The 9,409-nt window shown below is 37.9% G+C and overlaps 1 long non-coding RNA gene across 1 annotated transcript; it reads right to left on the minus strand.

Annotated features, from left to right (window-relative positions):
• Positions 1-1,133: 1,133 nt before the first annotated feature.
• Positions 1,134-6,505, minus strand: LOC118972786 (uncharacterized). Its single transcript, XR_012127370.1, has 3 exons — positions 6,192-6,505; positions 3,141-3,302; positions 1,134-2,572 (listed from the first exon to the last, which is right to left on the minus strand). It is a non-coding gene; the product is annotated as an uncharacterized lncRNA (long non-coding RNA).
• Positions 6,506-9,409: the final 2,904 nt, after the last annotated feature.

Below are 9,409 nucleotides of genomic sequence, written 5' to 3' on the forward strand. Positions count from 1 at the left end.
AAACTCATCAAAGGTTGAGAGAGGGTGAAAGTCCTAGACAGCGATTTGTGCCTCAGTCTGATCTTTTAAAAGTCAAATATCTTACGCTGAACATTAGAAACCACAGTTTTGCATCTCAAGTGACAACTTCAGACTAGTCAATGTATTAAATGCATCACTGAACTGCTCTTTGGAAAGCTGCAAGCACTGGAATATGCAGAAATGGCCTTTACTGGCATTATTGGTGTCCTGCTTATATGAGCACCTTTTTCTTGATAGTGAATGCACCCCAGTATGGGAAAACCATCTTGTGCATGCTGCATCTTACTTTCCCAGCATACTGGAAAAAATGTATACTGAGTGGTAGTCGTTTTGTCAGATTACTTCCATACTGAATCAAAAAACATATTGCTGATATCAGGCTGTCCTAAGTGCACAAAGGAGCATGAAAAAGCTCATTTTACTTGTATGGAAAATGTCATCTTATTCACACACTATAGTTGCCATCTATTATCATCCCCCCTCCCCATCTCCCACTCAACCCTCATTGGTGTAATTCCCTGATATCCTTTTGGAAGATCAGCCCTTCCTGCATCTCAGGCTGTGGTCTATGGTGAGAGTTGAATTCATCCCCAGTTCCAGGGATGGATGGTGACTCAAGTGTGGCAAGCCCAAGCACTGCATGCCCTTGGCCAAAGAAACTACTGATTCATGGATGGGCATGTGACCCAGTTAGATTTAGCCAGTGAGATTCAAGTAGACATTGGTTGGGGCTTTAGGAAGAGTGGCAAATTGGACTTCAACCTGAGAGCATGTGTGATTAGAGTAGGTGAGAGATACTCTTCAGAGTTTGAAAATGAAGCTAACAGAGCAGAAAGCAGAGAGCAGAGATGGAGATAAAACAGCTTTGGGATGATATTGCTTGAATGCCTGAATTAAGTTATGTGAGCCAATAAATGCTCTGTGGTGTAAGGCAGTTTCAATATTTTTCTATCACTTGCCACCAATCTGGTTCACCTAGCAAAGCCCTGCATTGCTGCTTGCATAGCTGGTGCTACCCTGGCATTGGCTGCCACCATAATTTTTACCTTTATGAGAAATCGCTTTTGTAATATGGATACTCAGAGACAAAAGAGAACTGAACAATTCTCACTCACACATGCTCCTTTCATATGCCAGGAGCAAATTTATTATAGCTGTAATGTGAAATTCCTATTCACATAAGCACCATAAGTGCTTGTTTATACAGAATGCCATTGATATTAGGGGATGTACAACACCATCATTTGATCAGAGAATTTTGCCAACAGGCTATTCCATTTTCCTTTCTAGCATAACATTTCCATTAATTTTGTGAGTGGTTTTGCAAACTTCTTGGCAGTAGTACGACTTGAACCTTTAGCATCCAGGAAAACACAGTTTTTGGCTTATTCTAGAAAAATCTCAGTTGGTTTACCAGAGGTCATTGTTCTTTGTTTATGAAAAGTATTCAAGGCTTTGGTGGCTTCCTGCCACTCTTTGACAGTTTCATAACAGGCACAGAACAGGGATCTAGAGACAAATCTAATTTTCATATGATTATTCTATTTCTTATTCCTATTCTTTTTTTGTCTGCCCATCACATTACACATTCTCTTGCCCCAGCAATACAGAGTCAGCTCTATATTCACACTGACTTTTTTAGGCATTTGTATTTATGAAGTCATTCTGCATGGCAATATTTAGATAACTTTTTCTTAAGTACTCTTATGCTTCAGTGGACTGCTGATCCACTTTTACAAATTGGGAATATGATGAAGCACTGTAGTAACAACAAAAATTGCCGACTGGACAAATGTAAGTAATAATATGCAGATGATATAAAAATACATTAGCTAAGATCAAATGCATCCTAGCAAATCAATGTTACTGATCAATTGAGTGTTTATGGTGAATGTACACACTTTAGGTTTGTGATAACTGCAGTTTCTATAAAAATACTAAGTTTTCTTAAATTCAAATTTATCAGAAGTATATGGAGAAAAATATTTTATTTTTCCTTGAAGACTTTAGATCTTTTTGTGGACTCCAGCCGCTACCAGTGATCTGAAGATTGTACGCAGCCTGCACTTCTCAGAGGATACTTGTTGGAGGGTGACCAAGGACATGGCTTGGGACAGGAAAGCCTTGATAGTGGGGGGGAGAACCATTAGTGTCAACAGTATGATTTACCAAAACATCGGTAGCCCACAGATTGAGACTTTTAAGATCTACTCTCAGCAAATTTCAAACATACAATACAGTGTTAACTATAGTCACCATTACACTTCTAGAACTTATTCATCATATAACTGGAAGTTTGTACCCTTTGACCAACATATCCCCATTTCCCCATCCCTTCAGTCCCTGGCAACCATTATTCTGCTCCCTGTTTCTATGAGTTGATGTTCTTAGATTTCATGTGTAGGTGAGATCATACAGTATTTGTCTTGAACTTGTTTTGTGGATGTCCTCAAGGTCCATCAGTATTGTAGCATATGTCAAGATTTCCTTCTTTTTATGGCTGAACACTATTCCATTATATGTATACACCACATTTTGTTGATTCATTCACCTGTTGATAGAAATTTGGGCAAGATAATTTTTTTAATTTAGCTGTTATTTTATATATTTTACCGTGCCTCATTCTTATATACATTTATTTGAGAGAGAATTTTCACTTAATTAAAAAAAGAATGAAGAAAATAAGACACAACCCACTTGTGGTTAGCCTTACTAACTTAATAAGTTAGCCTAACTTATGAAGTATGTTTTAGATGTGTGGTTTTGAAAGTTGCTAAAAAGAAAGTTTAAAATTCACCTCTCTACTTAAGACCCTAACCTAATTATTTTCTGGGTTCAGGAAGCTCTTCTTGGATGAATTATAGGTATAAATAAATATTCAGATATGTACACATGTATCTATAATACAGAATCTCTATATTATACATCTCCTGTTCTTCAAAGTAAACCAGATATATGAAATCAATATGACCCAACAAAGAAATAGAGGTAACTAGCCATTCGACAAAATGATTGATAATATTTAGTTTTTAAGCCTGCCCTGAATTTGTTCAAATTTCACTTATCCTTCTGAAAATCTGGTTTATACAGTTTCAGAAGCATATCTGAAAGATACCCACTGTGTCAAGTGAGACATGACTGAGCTATTTAACTGTTTTCCCCACAGGCTGGAAAAGAGAAATGCCTGTCAGGAAGCCTGGGACGAGGCTGGAGACCTGCCCTCTCCGGCTGGACCACCAGATGGAGCTGCCTCATGTGGTACTTCTGTTGGAGCCTCGGATCTGGGGTAAGACAGAAGCAGGGAGAAGCAAGATTTAGAAGGGCACCATTTGAGAAGGCTGAATTCCATGCTGTCACTGCCCAGTTTTTACATTTGCTTTTAACTGACATAGTCCACAGTTTTCATGGCATTTGCATGGTGTAATGCAGTGGTGAAAGAGCAGCAACTTCCAGTGTGAAGTGTTACCTTTTCGGATCAGTGTGGATTGGTATAGGCTGGGCGTTAAATTCCAAGCATGACTTAGGCAAAGGAGAGGAACTACATTGTTATCTTACTCACTACACACTGTTCTTTATTTGCTCCTACAAGGAAACGATGGGGAGGTGGCAGTGAAGTGCTATGTATTTGAAAACACTTTTTTTATTGAGACATAATTCACATACCGTAAAATCCAGCCTTTTAAAGTGTGTTAATTCAGTTGGTTTTAGCATACACAAGGTTGTGCAGGCATCACTACTAATTCCGGAGCATTTTCATCACCTCAAAAAGAAATCTCGTACCCACTAGCAGTCACTCCCCATTTCCTTCCAACCTTCCCCAACCCAGCCCTAGGCAACCACTCCATCTCTCTAGATTTGTCAGCTCTGGACATTTTATATAAATAGAATCATACAATATGTGGCCTTTGTGTCTGCCTTCTTTCACTTAACATAATGTTTTCCATGTTCATCCATGTTGTAGCCTGTATGTGTACTTCATTCTTTTTTATTATCAAAAAGTATTTCCTTGTGTGTCTATACCCCATTTTGTTTATCCATGCATCAGTTGATGAACATTCAGGTTGTTTCCACTTTATGGATATTATGAATCATGCTGCTGTGAACATTCATGTATAACTTTTATGTAGATATTTTCATGTCTCTTGGGTATATACCTGGGAGGGGAATTGCTGAGCCATGTGGTAATTCTGTTGAATTTCTTGAGGAACTCACACTGCTTTCCAAAGTGGCTGCACCATTTTATGTTTCCATCATTGGTGTGTGAGGGTTCCAGTTTCTCTGCATCCTCATCAGCACTTGTTATTGTCTGTCTTTTTGGTTCTAGCCAACCTAGTAGGTCACGCTATGTGTCTGATGAACTCTCATACACTTGGCTATATATATTTTATGCAGGTTGTTAAGCACAGTCCCAGGGATGGAGCACACTTGTAGAAGTTTTCTAATAGTGCTTTCCTAAAGGAGCACAAGTCTCTTGAGGCTTTGCTAGGTGGGATCTGGCTCCAGAAAAGATAGTTTTGTTTTGTTTTTTAATATCCATTGGCTTAAATGAAACAGCTGGTTTACGTCAAAATTGAGAATGAGCTTCATGAACTCAAAAATGTTTCCAGTTTTTCTGTTGCACAAGGTCTCACATTAAAGCCTCATTGTGCATTAAGGCCTTTTTCCATCAATGTAATACTCTGGCTCCAAAATGGAAATTACAGGGGTGATAAACTCTTTTTTAATCTGGTGGTGTTATTTTCGTAGTTACTGAGTTGGCATGTGTGGTAATATGGAAAATTTTTTTTGCAAACACATATTCCCTCAAGGCTTTCTGAAGCTGAAAAAAAAAATCCAGCTTTTTAGTGGGTGCTCCTGTTCCTGGCTCCCATCTGAGTTAAGAGGCAAAGTCTAGTGAATACACCGCATCCAAAATAAACATCCTCTTGAAATGAACATGCTCTTCTAGTTCATCCAGTGCAAAAGGAAGGCAGGGCATTATTGGCCAGATGTGCTGAGCTTTCTCATACAGTCACATTCTAAACCAACAAACACGTGTGAGTAGTTGCCAGGTATTTCACTATTTTCAAAGAGAAAGGCATGAACCTAACATTTTATTTTGTTTAACATTTCTGTTTAATGTTAAGGTTCAAAACCACTTAGATACAGGAGTCCAGGTGAGAACTTATATTTTGGAATGAAAAACGGGACTACTAAGGGGTGCTGATAAGGGTTGACATATATTAAAAATACTTTGTTTTTGAATGTTTCAAACATAAAAGATTAGAGAGAGTGATATAATTCCTTCCTTGTACCCATTGCTCAGCTTAAACAATTGTCAACATTTTCCAATCCTTGTTTCAAACTAACTCCTCCCCACTTTTTTCTTTTGTGCCTGAGTATTTTGATGCACATTCAAAATATCATGCCATTTCACCTGCAGATAATACAGAATGCATCCATAAGTCATAAGGGCTGTTTTTTTCCGTAGGCACTATGCCATCTGTCATTATTGCGCTTTAAATAATATCCTTCAAGATCATCAAATATTCAGTCCATACTCAAATTTCCCTCATGGTTGACAGACTTTGTTCTTTAGTGTTATTATTATGAGAAATGTTACACATACACAAACATAAAGAGAATAATAAAATGACCCCCATCTATACCCACTTTCCTTTTTTTTTGGACCTATCACCCACTTTCAACAATGATCAACTCTAACTCCTTGCTCCATCTATAGTCCCACATGCTCCTCTCCATATAGTCTTATTTTTCTTTCAAATATATTTCTTTTTTTATTATGGTAACATTCATCTAACATAAAACTCATCATTTCCACCATTTTAAAGTGTACAATTAAGTGGCATTTAGAAATTCACAATTTTGTGCAACCATCCCTACTACCTAATTCCCTCCAAAAGGAAACCGTACATCCTTTAAGCACTCACTCCCTATTCTGCCATCTTCCCTGTCCTGGTAGCCTCTCATCTGCTTTCAGTCTCTATAGCTATGCCTATTCTGGATATTTCATATAAATGGATACCCCTTATAATAATTTTGAATCTGAAACACCATATAATTTCATCCACAAATTCTTCACTATGTATCCTTAAAAAACATCCTTATCCTTTTCTTTAAACATAACTACAAGTCTGTTATCATACCTGAAAAACTGAAATGATAATTACTATTACAAAATATCCAGCCAGTGTTCAAATTTCCATTTGTGTCGTAAGTGCCATACATTTGTTTTAGTTCTTTTGAGTCAGGATCCAAACAAGAGTCACAGATGTGATTGGATTCTATACATCTTGAATCTTTTTTTGTGTAGAGGTTCCCCCTCCATCTCCTTACTCCTCTTGCAGTTTATTTGTTGAAGAAATCAAATTGTCTTGCAGACACTCCTACTATCTGGCTTTGGCTGCTTGCTTCTCTGTGGTGGTGTCTAATGTGTTTCTGTCTTGTGTTTCCTGCACATTAACAGCTCTGTCTAGGGCTGCATTGTCCAATATGCTGACCACTGTGTGGTTATTGGGCATTTGAGATGTGATTAGTGACAAATACTCTGTCCTTGACCAAACTTGAGTCAGGCTCTCCTGAGTCCTTTTTCTGACTAGGTTTCGGGCTTTGGCTTTGTCCTTGGCTTTCTTAGTCCAATTTTAGCAAGAATCCTGCCAGGTCAATTTAGTGAAAATCTCCCATTCTTAATAGCTGATCAAATTCCTCATCTCTAGACGTTCATATCTTATCACCCTGGCCTGCCTACAGCAAGAATCCTGTCAAATCCCTCTTACAAAAATCCACCTAGCCTTGCTGTTTGCTCTGAGTAGTTTTCCATCCACTGATCTCCACTCTGCTCCTTGACTGTATATCTCCATTTGCCCTTGTGTTTGGAGTTGAGCCCCATCTCTCTCCCCTACCTCAAAGCCTCATAGTAGTGTTCCCTTTTGAATGAAGTCTGACTTACCATCTTTAACTAAAGAGTCTGAATAATTATCTTCTTTAACACTAGTCCCAACTGACATGTGTTATAAGTGTAAAATACGTACCAGACTTCAAAGACTTGGTACAAAAAAGGAATGTAAACTATCTCTTTAATAATTTTTCATGTTGATGTGATCATCTTTTGAATACATTGGTTTAAATAAATATGTAGTAGTAAAATTAATATCACGTATTTCTTTTAATTTTTTAATGTGACAACTAGAAGATTTAAAATGACATAGTGACTTGCATCATGTTTCTGTTGGACAGTGCTGACTCAGAGAGACTTCATGAAATTCATGTTTGCTGTCCAGCAATTGTATGTCATAGGTAGTGTTGGGTACGTCTAGCCAGAGCATATAATATCTGACTCTTTTTGGAATGTTAGCAGTCATTGATGATTAATCAATGTTTGGATTTTTTTTCTCATTAGGGGTTGCAAAATGGCGATATTTTAATTCTGTCATTCCTCCTGTAATTCGACCTCATCTACTGTTTGGTTCCCTGGTGGTGCAGCTTCAATGTTTGCTTCTTTCCCTTTATTTGTCAATTCTCAAAAGTATCAGTTGGCTCACAAGCCATTGATAGACTTTAAAAATATTGAGCAGGGCTTGTTTTCATGTGCTTCTCAGAAGAATATACAAACTTACATTACAGGTTTTTAAACAAATCAAATACTATCTGCTCCCAAGCTGAGGTAATGAAAGGCTTGTAGTCTTTAAGATTGCCAAGGTCATGAAAGACAAAGCCTGAGGACCTGCTTCAGATGAGAGGAGGCTAAGGAGACGTGACAACTAAATGCCACATGTGATTCTGGATGAGGAAAAATGTTTTTTTCCCCTTTTACTCTAAAAGACATTTGTTGACAATCAAATAAAGTTTGTAGATCAGATGATAGTTACTTTCCTGATTTTGATAATTGTACAGTTGTAATACAAGAGAATATCCTTGTTTTTAGGAAATGTACACTGAAGTATTCAGAGGTGAAGGGATATTATGTCTAAAACTTATTCTCAAATTATTCAGAAAAAGTATATAGAGAGATTGAGGCAGAATAATAAAGCAAATGTGGAAATATTTGGGAGAACTGGGTGAAATACATATAGGAATTCTTTGTACTATTTTTGCAGTTTTCTGTGATTCTGAAATTACTGCAAAAAGGTAATAAACTGAAATAATGCCTATGAATTTAAAAAATCCTGTCTGTTCTCACTGTAACATTATAAATAGAGTGGTATTAATTTGAACTCAAAATTACATGAAAAAGTCCTTTGCAAATTTGAGAGGGACTCTGTGAAGAACAGGAAAGCAGTTAGGAACCAGTTCCGTGAAGAGTGGTGTGGTGGTTTAAAATGTGTCCATAAATTCTTTGACATTCCTCTCGAGAGCTGGAGCTCAGTTCCCCTCTTTTTGAGTGTGAGTTGTCCTTAATGACTTCCTTCTAACAAACAGAATATGGCAGAAGTGCTGTGTCACTTCTGAGACTAGGTCATAGAAGACGGTGGGCAGAAACACTCTGTCTTGGATCAGTAGCTCTGGAGGAAGCCAGCTGCCATGTCTTGAAGCCACTCAGGCAGCCTTGTGGAGGGAGGCCCACAAAAGGAGGAATGGAGACTTTCTCACAGCATCCATGTGGGTGCGCCATCTTGGAAATGAATCCTCCAGCCCCTGTCCAGCCTTTAGATGACTGCAGCCCTGGCCAACAGCTTGGCTGCAACCCCCTGGGAGACCCTAAGCTGGAACCACAAAGCGAAGTCACTCCCGAATTCTTGGCCCTTAGAAACTGTGTTTGTTGTTCCAGTTGCTGCTATGCAGCAATAGATTAGTAATACAATTCCATATCTTAAACACCTTGAAATCATGCTGCCTGGACAACTGCCTCAATGTAAAACTGATCTTTTCCACCAGGTTCTGATATAATCTGTAAAGGAGAGTTGCTATAGAGAGGAACATTTCTAAGACATAACAAAATCTACATTGTCATTTTGGAAACTATTATTGCGATTATGATACTTGCTCAGAAGTCATTAGCAAACAGCTAAACTAGATTTAAGTTTTAGTGACTGGCTGGAACTCCTAGAGAGAACTGAAGAAATCAGTAAACACGTAAAATAAGACAAGTTAAAATACAATCATGTCATGAGAGTAGGTTTCAACTAGGAGGAGATTTAATGGCAAAAGCAAACATTTCCTCTCATGAGAGGAAATCTTAGAAAGACACTTTGCCGTTGTGTTTTTAGTACTTTCCAAGTAATTCTGATTCCTTCCTTGATTTAAATAAATCATTTTTGAGCATCAGATGATTCAGACATGCTCCTTATCCTCAAAACATTTCTTGGAAACATCCTTGACTGTGAAAAAGCTGGTTTCAGGCTCCCTGTCCTTATTTAGATTCTTTGCTTCTCTGGTTCTATATATGAGA

The sequence above is a fragment of the Manis javanica genome, chromosome X, assembly GCF_040802235.1.
Source record: "Manis javanica isolate MJ-LG chromosome X, MJ_LKY, whole genome shotgun sequence".
NCBI lineage: Eukaryota > Metazoa > Chordata > Mammalia > Pholidota > Manidae > Manis > Manis javanica.